The sequence below is a fragment of the Carassius gibelio genome, chromosome B18 (assembly GCF_023724105.1).
Source record: "Carassius gibelio isolate Cgi1373 ecotype wild population from Czech Republic chromosome B18, carGib1.2-hapl.c, whole genome shotgun sequence".
NCBI lineage: Eukaryota > Metazoa > Chordata > Actinopteri > Cypriniformes > Cyprinidae > Carassius > Carassius gibelio.
In genome coordinates this window covers 14,291,026-14,304,591 of record NC_068413.1, presented here as the reverse complement: position 1 = coordinate 14,304,591, position 13,566 = coordinate 14,291,026, and the positions used below count along the sequence as shown (strand labels likewise).

The window sequence follows — 13,566 nt, the reverse complement described above, 5'->3', positions numbered from 1 at the left end:
CTAATGGCTTCATATTCCTGCCCTGGAGCGGTACCGTTCATGCTCTTATGTAATGATTTACATATTTAGCTATGGTTGTTATTGCTTCAGCAGCTGGCAGAGTTGGGTTTTACACAATAAAAGAGAGCGTTGATGGCACTGATTTTTGTTAAAGCTTTCTCCATCTAATTAGCATCTCGCTTTTGCTAAGCACCGGCCGTGCATTGTTCCCGGGGTTGTTTTTCGGCATGCAGGGTTGTTTTGACACTGGGTCAGGAGGGGGGAGGGGCCCTAAACTAAGCCGTTAATGACTGAACACTAATACCCAGGTGTAGATTAGAAGTGGCAGTGCTGCATGGCCGCAGCAGTGAACTGGCATTAGTGTTGACACTTCTTTGGTATGATACGTGTGTGGTTATCATTGCATCGCAACTAAGACATGCATATTAAATTGACACTTATTTTGTCTAGTTGCAGCTGAATATAAAATTAACCATAGACGACCTGGACTAAATATCCTATAAGTGGTGAGTTGCAGTGTTAAAATTCCTATATTTTAAGTCTAAGCTACGTACATTATTATCAAGAGATCCAACAGAAGCAAAACAGATCCATACTGAGCATCGACTCATGAATATATCCACAAGCACGACTGTTTCCCAAGGCTCCCAGCTGGTGACTGAGTATTTCTAGCTGACACCACGGTGATCTTTGAGCTCTGTGCGGATTACGAATGAATCTTTTCTTCAGGCTTGCCTCAGGTCTCTGCCACAAGCTCATCTCCGTGTACATCTTAACATATGCATGGCTTATTCTCAAGGGCTCATCCACGCAGCCGTCTCTCTCAGTCGTGAGATAGAAACAGCAGTCTCAGCTTCTGTTGTTGCTCATCAGCACAGAATATTTTGTGCCTTTTTGTGTTGTGCTCTATGACAGATTACACAAAGAAGGTTTGTCTTACCTTACGTTGATGCAGTTATTTCCACCACATGCTACTGGATGCTTCATTCATTTAAAAAAATCCCTCAATCTCTCCCTCTTTGTCTTTGTGTGTCTCTCTTGATTTCTTGTTTCTCCTCTTCTCTTATTTGTTTTTGGTCAGAGCATCCCTGTATTTGTTTGTGCTGTGGCTTCTGGATCAAACTGGAAACATGGGCTGTAATTGGGGACGGACCTGCCGGGAGATCTCCCGCGTTTTCCTCTCTTCCCTGTCAGACGTGCTCTCACTCAAGCTTAGAATCCGAGAGAGAGGGATGTGGGCAAGACCCTGCAGTAATGGTGTGATAATTTGCTTGGTGGTTGTTCTCCGTCTCTCCCTCTGATTTCTCTGTCTTCATTCAGTGTGGCGATCTTGGCTCAGTTGGGCTGTCAGAACGCATGGAGACACATCTGTGAATGTGTTTACGTGGCTCTAACGCAGCCTCTTCGGCGAGGCAGAGACCCCCTCCTTGCTCAAGATGTGCTCACTAATGGCATGTACCATTATGGCTCAGAGCAGGGTGGGCTGTGAGGGAAAGAGGGAGAGAGAGAAATTGTGAGGGTGGGCAAGAGGGGGAAAATAGGCTTGGTGGACAGATTGAGTGGTTCTGTGCATGAGTGCATATATGTTTGTTGTTAGACATGTCTTCCTGTCATTGTACATAAAACAAAACAGGGGACATTTTGCTGTCTAATTTATAAATGAAGATTTTGTATGTCATCGCGTTTCTTTGAATTAATAGCGAAGTGCACACATATTTGAAACATGCACCACTGTTTAAAGAGATTTACATTATTTATTCACCCTCACGTAATTCCAGACTTGTTTCACTTTCTTTTTTTCGTGTGGAACACAAAAGAAGATAAAAGTATAATAAGTATACAATAGGAAAGTGCTTATGAATAATTTGCAAACTATTTGTTTATTGTTAATTCGTTTAAAAATGAATACATTATGTACTATGTCACTTTAATTAAGCTCTATTTTAAAGAGTTATTGTTTGTTATCATTTGTTACAACAAAAAGAGGTGTTATGGCTATTAGAAGTAAAAGTTCTCACAGTTTCATAAAAAATACTAAATTGCTATTTATTATGTGCTTGAAAACTAAATTTATTAGACATTAATTGTATAATAGCGAGTGTTCCTGGTACATTAAGTAGGGATAAATGTATATCGATTTACTTTATGTATAAATATTTCTTTATTTTTAATGAATTATATTTTAATGCTTTCATGGACCATTAACAACAGACTACGGTTTAACATTAGACTGATCTAAATGATTATATATATGTATGTGTATGTGTGTGTGTGTGTGTGTGTGTGTGATTTGCAAGTAATACACTGAGTACTATTATAAAGTGTAAGCAAGATTTTATTTATTTATTGTTTATTTATTTTTTTTCTCCATACAAAGTGGGGTCAGTGGGGTCAAGTGTTGTTTTGAATCATTGGCTTTCATTATTTGGCTAAAGACATAAACATTTATTTAAAATATCTTATTTTTTGTTTTGCAGCAGAAAGTTAGTTTTTGAAACAAAATCAACATCCCTTTAAATCATGATGCAGTCATCAATATTATCTCATATATTTATTCTTCTTCCAGGCAAAATTTCTGCATATTACCGGTAATATGAAAAGGGATCCTCCAAAAAAAAAAAAAAAAGGTTTACAGATATGTATAATATTTCAAAGGCATGTAGAGCATGATGCTAGCATTGGCAAGGTCAAGGGATTGATTGCCAGGGAATTCATGAACTGATAATATGCAAATCTTGAATGCAATGTAAATCACTTTGGAAAAAAAGATTGTCAGACTTTTCCTCAAAGTGATCGTTTTCCTAGAAGGTAAAAAACAAGCTAATAAATCACACAAATTTGTCTTAAAAAGGATGGTTCTTTTGACCCCAGCCATCAAGGATACATTAACAACTGCCTAGAAACACCTTAGCAAACCATTCAGAACACCCTAGCAACCATGTAACGGCACACTCCAGCCATATCTCAGTACCAGAAAATCATAGAGACACGAGGCTAGGCTATATTTAATTTGAGACAAAATAGTATCTGTCACATTTTCTTCAGAAAATGTATCTAGTTTATATATTTGTTGACAGTTCTTACTGTATATGGCTCTTTCAAATGTCATTTTATTATAACCTGTCTTCACATCCTCACTTGAGAACCAATTTTCTGTAGGACTTTTCCATATGGGTTCACTTCCAAAAAGCCTAGCAACATTTTGGAATCGTGTGGGAATATTAAACATTCGGACATGCGGCCAATGGCATCAGCACATGTACATTGAACAGATGGATCTCTGTGCAATCTGGAGCACGTGATCAAATATGCATCTGACAAAGTCCTTTCTATTGTGTTGGAAACAACTGATTTATACTGATGAATAATGTATAGGCAAAGTCGTTCAAGCTTCAAGTAATTAATCATTTAGAGGGGGAGATCAACCACTCTTTTTACAGCTGATGGTATGAAAACACAAGGGAATTTATGTCAGAAATGCATTTGATTTTATGTCAATACATTCATGCCAGTTAATTGTAATAAGCAGATGATTTAACAAACCCACTTTTCGATCAGGCATTAACATTAATTATATACTTCCTGACACATTTTATATGCAGAAAAGATCCGTCGGCTGTGCCATGGAATACAAAAGCCTGGGCCATACAGGGTCGATGCCATCTGGATATGTACAGGCAGGGGTGTGCAAACCCCTCTTTAAGTGATAGGTCAGCCCAGTGGTGAGAGAACATTCAGAGCTCTTGGAGTAATATGATGGCGAGACATTTTAAATAAACATTAGTTTGTGGTGTACAACCCGCTGACAGCATGAGAGCATAAGACAAGTCAGTGTTTGTGCAGCCTCACCAAGAAGACGAGAAATTATTCAAGTGTGACACAGAGGATGATTGTCAACAGGCACTGAGGTCAGTCAGCTGTAGAGAGGGAGCCAGTGAGCACTTAGAATACAGTCAAAATGTACAAATAAGACGAATTTGAATTGAATTGGCCATGTCCCACAAGTTGATGAATATTAATTGGAATGACAGAAAAAGAGATATAGTGCAGTCTGTGTTGGATTGTTAAAGAAACAATTATGTATTTATGTATGTATTTTATGTGAATTATTTTTTTTCATTCATTTGTTTGAATATATCAGTATATTAATAAAACATTAAAACTAAAATTAAATGAATAAATGAAATTTAAATAAAGTATTTTAATAAACACCACAAATACATTGCTTGTGTTAATTTCTTTGCATTTTCATTACATTGCAACTTAACATTTACATGATGGAAATTGGAATTTCATTTTCTTTTATATTAATTAAATTCATCAAGGCATTTTTAAGGCACTTCTGATGATTTATAAATAAATGTTTTTCCATTTTTTTAATATATATAATATATAATAATATAATATATATCTGTGATATTTAAATAAGTTAAATGGATGACCTTTAATTTAATCATTTGCCTTTTATTATTAAATGCTATATTAAGCTTAGCCCTTTCTTGTTTTTACTGTGGCTTAAAGTTTTCTCAGTACACTTTTTTATGCTATTTAGAAGTTTCTGATGGAGAACCGACAGAAGCTCTAACAATCACAGAGGGAGGAGATGATGTTAGTGGGAAAGATGAAAAACCACTGAAGCATGTGCTTGAATCCAGCAGTAGCATGTTAGATTCAGCTGAAGGGCGTAATGCAATATTTTGAGGGTGACACTGTTGTGCCTTTCTGACCTTCCCAGTGTGAGTCAGATTCTGTGGGCATTAAGTTGAGCAACAAACGTCACTGTAAATCACTTGTGAAAAATAAAAGTGAAGCTGAACATCAGATATGAAAATCTCTCAACATTATGTTGAGTAATTATGTATAATAATGTACCATGATTTATATGTAAATGCAAGAGACTAATTTGACAACATTTTAAATAAACATCAAAACGGCATCCGTTTGTCAGCAGACTGTGTCGTATAGGGTTTTATTCTATTTATTTTTATTTTTTATTCTATATTGTGATTTAATTGTAACGGAAAGCGTTTAGAAGAGAGATCCAACCATGGGAAACGGAGCATGCATCTGTGACAGCTGTGCCCGGGGCAGTACTCTGCGCCGAACATTGGTGCCCTGGGTCAACTATATGACCGAATCTGCACTGGGAAGGATAATACTCAATGTCATGTTTTTATAACAAAGTGTAAGGGCACATAAGTCAGAATGACAGAAATTTAAAGAGATATTTCACCCAAACATGTACGTGTACATGATTTGTTTCTTAATTTAAACAGATTTGAATGGGTGCCATGAGAATGCGAGTCCAAACAGATGATAAAAACATCACAATAATAATCCACAAGTAAAAATCCAATCCATCAATTATCCTTGTGAAGTGAAAAGTTGTGTGAAACAAATTCATCATTATAGAGTTAAACTTTACATCATCACTGGCCTCCAGAAGTGAAAAGACAAGACAACTTTTCATTGAAGAAAGAAATATTGTGGATAGAGGAATCATTTTCGTTACAAAAAATAAAATAAAAAATCAACAACAACAACAACAACAAGAAAACAAGCAACTTTTCACTTTACAAGGATAATGTCTTGGTTACATATGTTACCCTCATTCACTGAAGGAGAGAACAGAGACATTATGTCATTGATGACGAATTGGTCATTGACGTGATATCGAGAGTGACCGACTGAAAGGAACTGATATATTGGTGTCTTAGTTCCGGATTATTGTGATATTTTTATCAGCTGTTTGGATGCTCATTCTGACGGCACCCATTCAGTGCAGAGGATCTGTGAGCTAGTGATGTAATGCCAAATTGCTCCAAATCTGTTCTGATTAAGAAACAAACTTAGAGCCCATACACACGTGTTTAGATGTATTTGAAAAAAAGGTTTTGGGAGCCTGAAACCGCTATTTTATTGAGACCAGGTCCCTGAGAGGATAAATTTGAAAACGACAGCCTTGCATTTTCGTGTGTACAGCCAGTCTGTATATTTTGTGAAATTGTGACGTCTTTACCACACGTATTGCAAGGTACGCTTTTATGTTCATGCTCCGAGTCTTCTTTTCCGTTATTTAGTGTATCTGTGGCAGAATTGTAGCACCACATACTGGTCTGGCATGTATACAAACAACATAGTTTTGAGTCGGTTTCAGTGTACACGGATATGATAATGTGTTTGCGGATTTCTTTTTTTTTAGAATATAAAAAAAAGAAAGATTTGATAGGGAAAGCTCTTGGCTTCATGTGGATGAGCCCTTACCTACATCTTGGATTGAGATGAATGGATCAGATTTTAAGATCGCACAGTAAAAGTTATTTTAATGATGTTTTGTCTGTTGCAGTAACATTAATTGCGGTAACAGTCCTACAAGGTTGGAAAGGGAACTGGGGTAGCAAAGGTAAGACCAGTGATCTGTTGCTAATTCTTGTATTTTGCTCCTCTTTTTATAGTAGCAGTACATTGATTACAGCAGGAGCTGGGGACTGAGTTACATCCACAGCACAGAGCATCAATACACAAGCCTTTTCTAAGCCTGCTCATGTTTGATCACACTGCTGGAATGCCCAAATCCTTGTAGGATGTTAACCAAAACAAATTACTTCATTTTGTAGCCATAAATTAAATTCAAACCTGCTGGATTGTTAAAGCCTAGCCCAAACATTCAAAAAAAGCTTAATCTGGCTTGATGTATTTTGGAAGCACCCTTGTTGTAGTTGTAAGATTTCTAAGGTGCTCCTAGTGTTCACTACACAGTTCCTAGATGGTACCAAGGTGTTGCATTGCTAAGGTGTTGCTGGGTTTGCTAAGGTTCTTAGCTGATGGATAAGTGAAAGCAAACAACACACATGTACATAAGAACACTCAAAGTTAAAAAGTAGTCAGTTGTTGACATGTTTCAAGGTCTATCAGAATTGCCCTTGTGTGAGGAGTGAGAGATGGAGGAGTCTGTTTATGATGATTATGAGGCATTGGGATGATGGATAGACAGGTAAGAGAGATGCTAAGAACTCATGTGATGGTTTGGCAGTGTCTTTGGCCCTGGGCTTTGGGCTTTTCGTTATTAAAGGGACAATGTTCTTTTCGTAGACCTTCATAATCTTCATAACACTGCTCAAGGAGATGAGTGACAGACACTAGCATGTGAAATAACTTGTGAAATACATTTTTGAAGTGGTTTTGTGTTTTTGTAAGTGAGCTGGAGCTGTGTCTAAATGGAAATAATATGAGCATTAAGAGAGTCACTAGATACACAGCTGCACATTTACCATGTTATCCTTTTCAGAATATTTCAAAATCAATGGCCATTTTGTACATTTCATAAATTACAACGTTAGGATGCCTAAATTCAGCTGTAGTATTCAAAATGGTTGATTTTAGTTTTAAATAATATATTATTTTAATACTCCATCACTTATTGGCCATGACATGAAAATAATCATCTTATCTGTATCAACCAGAATTTTAATATTAGTAAATAATTTTAAAAGAATCAGTAAATGAACAATTAGCTGGAATTAGTGTCATAACCAGAATAATTCAATTCCTTATGATTCTCATCCTCAAAGTTATAATGTAAAGGAAGTAGCAACAGATAATTTCTTCCCTTTTGTGATGTATTTCTAAGTAAAACAGGCTATTGATTTAAGGCAGGATTTGGTTCTATCAATTTTTGATTGGACAGAGGCAAATCGGAACAGGAGCTTGCAGTTGAATCCAAGGAGTAGAGTTTAAGCTGACTAAATGTTTGGAGACGTGTGGTATATTGTATGTCACTAGAGAGAAGTCTGTTGTTTAACTGGAAAAATCAAGTTATGAAATTTTGATTAAACGAAAGGCCATAAACAAACAAACAGATGAATGAATAAAAGAAACAAATGCATGCATGGATGAATTGTTCATAAGATGATCAATAACATGCATTATTTTAACATGTACATTACCATGCATCAATAATATGCAGAAAATAGATTTTCCATGTATTGCCAACTTTTGGGCAAACCTCATCAATTATTATTGTAAACACAAAATATAACAAAATAAACAAATAAACAAATCCTCAGCATTAGATGTTTGGTTATAGATTTAAAGCTTCAAAATATTTGAGTCCTCTGGTGGAAGAATGTCAGCAGTCTGGTATAAAGAACCAAAGATGAAGGCCAACTCTTACTGAAAAAAACAAAAAACAAAACAAAAAACAATGGGGTACACATGAAGCACTGAGGTTGCTGTACAAAGGCTAAAAGTGCTGGAACCCAGACTAAAGAAATACACAAAAAAAGCAGAAGAGCTTGAGAGAATAAGTAGAAATATAAGGAATTTAAAATATATTTGAGAGGGATTCTTGTGGGGGCGGGGAGGGAGGAGGGGGAGTTTAGAAGAAGATGAAGAACCAACCAACATGGAAACTCCTGTCTGGCAACATAAAAAATTTTTTATGATTTTTTTGTGTTTCTTTTTACTCTCAAAGTAATGAGGAGAGGAAGCTTAACAGCGTGTGATTGTTTGTTTGTTTGATTGATTGATTGATTGATTGATTGATTGATTGATTGATTGAATGAATGATCTTCCACCTACATGATGCGTGACCTTTTCAACATGATTACGTTTTACATGAATGTGTGGACGTGCATCGCAGAGCAGTGCAAGGTGAGCATTTCTGTTTATAAAGCATATACAATTTTAATTTTTTTTCAATAACCAATTGTTTTACTAGATAAGACCCTAATTCCTCGTCTGGTATCACATAGAGCCCTTTGAAGCTGCACTGAAACTGTAATTTTGAACTTCAAGCATTTGATAGCTGTTGAAGTCCAGCCCAAAAGGAGAATCCTGGAATGTTTTCATCAGAAACCTTAATTTATTTTATACTGAAGAAAGAAAGACGTAAACCTCTCATAAAATCTTGGATGACATGGCGGCGAGTAAATTATCAGGAAAATTTCATTTGAAAGTAAACCTATCCTATAATATTCCAGAAGCAAAATACAATGATGGTGACTCTTAAAGTCACATCCCAAATCATTATGGGAAGACATGCACTCTGCATCAAAGAGAACAACAAACATGACAACACTAGTGCAAAATGATGCAGCAAACAAAGACTAAATGAAGACTGTAAACAATTTAAACAATGATTTATTAATGTTCTGCATTCAGCACTGCAGAAATAAATGTACTCTGTGTGTGTCCAACCCAGTCTGTGTGTTTGCATGTGCATCATGATATATGTGACTGCATTAATGGCTACTGGAAATTATTACATTTTAATGAGCCACTACATTATATGACCACCTATCTAATAACCTGTAGAACCTCCTTTAGCCCACAAAACAACGGCCATGTGGCGAGGTAATAGTTCTGGGGTATCTGGTACCAGAATGTCAATATTATTGTTCATTTGTAATATTTCTCAATATTAAAATTTCTACTGTTTCAAATAATTGCAGCATTGGTGAGCATAAACGACTTATACAAAACAAACACACACACACACACATGCACAGACACACACACACACACACACACACACACACACACAAAAACATACTTTTGAACTGCATATTGAAACAGCAATACATGTATTTATTAATGACAATTTACAAATTGAACTTCATGTAGGCCCTCTGTTTAAAACAATGATTTTGAACTGAAAACTCCAAATAGGAGCTTTCACATCTGGTGAAAACTGATCCTGCGAGACCTCAATATCTACACAGGAAACAATGGCAGACAAACCTGACATTGTAATCATAGAGAAGGAGCTGAAAATGTCAGTGATGACAGCTGTTACTGCTTCTTGGGTATCGTATAATCAAAACAAAACCCCTAGAACAGGAATTCAGAAAACAGAAGCATGTCTGAAAGTTTCATTTTATATTTGTCAGACACTGGCATTTTAATTCAGACAATTCAGATTAAAGAAAACAAAAGGCTTACACCTTCTGTGGATTAGAATAGTCAGAAATCTGAAGATAACAGTTTTACTCTATTTCTCTCTGTCTTAATAAGTTTGATGATATCAGATTACTATAGAACCAACTGAGCAAAAACACACACTCCCAACTTCCAAATTGTTAATATATATTTCGCACAACTATTTATTTGGCTCACAAACAACAATTTCAGTCAGAAACATTATGTAAGTAAAACAACTAAAAAAAAGTCACAGTATTAAGAGACTGAGCAAAGCTTACTGCTGTGCAAAACATTCTGAGATCATCGTCTACTTCTAGTGAACTAGTCACAGCATACATTACAAGATTTGGACCCACTTTATTTTAAGTGGCCTTAACTACTATGTACTTACATTTTAATTAATAATTTAGTACAATGCACTTATTGTGTACATATACATGTTTTTACATTTTACTTATATTTAAAAAAAAGCGACATCTAATTACATCTGTATTTAATTTCTGTAATTACATTTATAATTACACTGTTGACCCATACTTTATACCTTAACCCACCCTTAAGCTTACCCATACCTCCAACCCTCTCCCTAACCTTACCCCAATAGCACCTCAATAGCAGCAAAGTGTTTTACAATACAATATGAACACAATAAGTACATTGTATTTATTTTTTTATGTAAGTACATAGTAGTTAAGGCCACCTAATATAAAAATAGAATATTGTAAGAAGAATAAAGCATTCTGATTTTTTTTATTTATTTTTTATTATTAAAATAAGTGAAGTTACATAATGATCAGACATGCAGACATTAAAAACACACAATATAGATTATGTTTACAGTGGTCCATAATGTGACCGTGTGTGTGTACTTGTTTTTGTGACATATCAGGACACAACTCTGTATAATGACATGGGTATGACACAGGTATTACAAGGAGAGGGTGACTTATGAGGACATAACCCATGTCCCCATTTTTCAAAATGCTTATAAATCATACAGAATGAGTTTTTTTCAGTAAGTAAAAATGCACAAATTTTCCTGTGAGGGTTAGGGTTAGGTGTAGGGTTGGTGAAGGGTGAATAGAATAGGATATACCATTTCTACAGTATAAAAACCATTACGCCTATGGGATGTCCCCACTTTTCACAAAAAAAAAAAAAAAATGTTAGTGTCTGTGTGTGTGTGTGTGTTTAATCTTATTTCATTGTAAACAAACAAAGGCACATCTTATTTGCTGTCTGCTATCTAACCTTGCTTCTTTCAATTAAGTCATGTGAAAAAGGCAAAGGAAGAGATAAAGATAGAAACATTAAAAGTGAAATGTAGAGAGAGGATCTGACCAAAAATCATTTGAATTGCCTATTACAATAATGATGATCACCCACGACACTCTCAAGTGCTGATTATCATTAGATTGTCAGAATAGAGACACTAAAATTACAATCCAGAAGTATGAATTGAATGGCAAGGACAAAATTAGTGACAGTTTGGTGGAACCAACAATAACAACATCTTAATTCAGAGGAGGGAAGCTATACACCAGCCACTGGGATCTTATGTTCAGCTCAGTGGAACAAAGGTGAGAAAAAGTTGATAAGAGAAACCTTTAGAATGATCTGTAAAGTAGAAAATGACTTAAATGAGGCATAATAAAGACTTTTTTTTTAAATCACTAAGAAAATATTTTATTTTGTGTAGCTTCTACTGCCCTGTTTCGCTAACAAATATCTACAAAATAATTATTAGGAATCAGTTATTAAACTCATTGTAATTACAAACCATTCAGAGATTCTGACACCACCTAGACATTACAGCTGCAGCAAAGTTTTTATTTCAACTTCTTAAAAGATTACAGGTGCATCTCAAATTAGAATGTTGTGGAAAAGTTCATTTATTTCAGTAATTCAACTCAAATTGTGAAACTTGTGTATTAAATAAATTCATTGCACACAGACTAGAGCAGTTTAAATCTTTGGTTCTTTTAAATGTGATTGATTTTCGCGCTCGGGCTCGGACCGCAGCAAACAAGCCAGGTGTAAAAGCCCCCTCAGTTTAGTTAACTAGGCTACACAATCATGGGAAAGACTGCTGATCTTACAGTTGTCCACAAGACAATCATTGACACCTTTTTTTTTTTTTTTTGCTGAACCACAGACAACGTCAGAGGCGTCTTACCTGGGCTAAAGAGAAGAACTGGACTGTTGCTCAGTGGTCCAAAGTCCTCTTTTCACATGAGAGCACGTTTTGTATTTAAATTTGGAAACAAAGGTCCTAGAGTCTGGAGGAAGGGTGCAGAAGCTCATAGCTCAAGTTGCTTGAAATCCAGTGTTAAGTTTTCACAGTCTGTGATGATTTGTGGTGCAATGTCATCTGCTGATGTTGGTCCATTGTGTTTTTTGAAAACCACAGTCACTGAAACAGTTTACCAAGAAATTTTGGAGCACTTCATGCTTCCTTCTGCTGACCAGCTTTTTGAAGATGCTGATTTCACTTTCCAGCAGGATTTGACACCTGCCCACACTGCCAAAAGCACCAAAAGTTGGTTAAATGATTGTGATGTTTGTGTGCTCGACTGGCCAGCAAACTCACCAGACCTTAACCCCAGAGAGAATCTGTGGGCTATTGTCAAGAGGAAGATGAGAAACAAGAGATTAAAAAATGCAGATGAGCTGAAAGCCACTGCCAAAGAAACCTGGGCTTGCATATCACCTCAGCAGTGCCACAAACTGATCACCTCCATGCCACGGTGAGGCAGTAATTAAACTGACGTGATGGATCAGGGGCAACGAGGATGGGAGCCGAAACGAAGTGGCTCTTAAGTTTGCCAAATACAGCTTCTGCTGTATCAGACCACCTGAACGTCATTCTGGGGGAGGTCAAGGCAGTCAGAGGCGCGACTAGTTGGCTAATAAAACGTCGATAAAAATTGGCAAATCCCAGAAACCTCCGTAAGGCCCTACGGGAATCTGGACTTGGCCAATCTATCACAGGCTTAACTTTGTCAGGATCCATACGCACTCCCTCAGACGAGACGATGTACCCTAGAAAGGTAACGGACTGGTCATGAAAAATGCATTTCTCCACCTTGACAAAAAGCCCATTCTCTAGCAACCTCTGAAGCACTCGTCTGACGTGCTGAACGTGTTCCTGGAGAGAAGAGGAAAAGATCAATATGTCATCCAGGTAAACATATATGAATTGATCAACCATATCTCTCAGCACGTCATTGACGAGTGCTTGGAAGACCGCGGGCGAGTTGGATAGCCAGAAGGGCATAACCAAGTATTCAAAGTGCCCCCTGGGGGTATTAAATGCGGTCTTCCATTCATCCCCCTTCCTTATGTGAACCAAATGATAAGCGTTACGTAAATCCAGTTTTGTGAAGATGGATGCTCCCTGTAATCGTTCGAAAACTGAAGACATCAACGGCAAAGGATAAGTATTCTTTACCGTGATGTTGTTCAACCCTCGATAATCAATGCACGGTTGCAGAGACCCATCCTTCTTCCCCACAAAAAAGAACCCCGCCCCCACTGGAGATGAGGAAGGTCTAATGAATTTGGATGCTAGAGAATCAGACATATATTTCTCCATAGCCTCCCTCTCTGGAGCAGAAAGTGAATATAACTTGCCTTTAGGCGGAG

The 13,566-nt window shown here is 36.6% G+C and overlaps 1 protein-coding gene across 3 annotated transcripts in view; it reads right to left on the bottom strand.

Annotated features, from left to right (window-relative positions):
• b3gat1a (beta-1,3-glucuronyltransferase 1 (glucuronosyltransferase P) a) overlaps positions 1-1,427 on the bottom strand; it is a 73,826-nt gene extending 72,399 nt beyond the window's left edge. The window contains exon 1 of one of the 3 annotated variants that reach the window (XM_052581504.1): positions 941-1,427. The gene's annotated coding sequence lies outside the window, so the exon portion shown is untranslated. The remainder of the gene's footprint in view (positions 1-940) is intronic. The other 2 variants (XM_052581505.1, XM_052581506.1) reach the window with 2 other exon arrangements.
• Between the last annotated feature and the right edge of the window lie 12,139 nt (positions 1,428-13,566).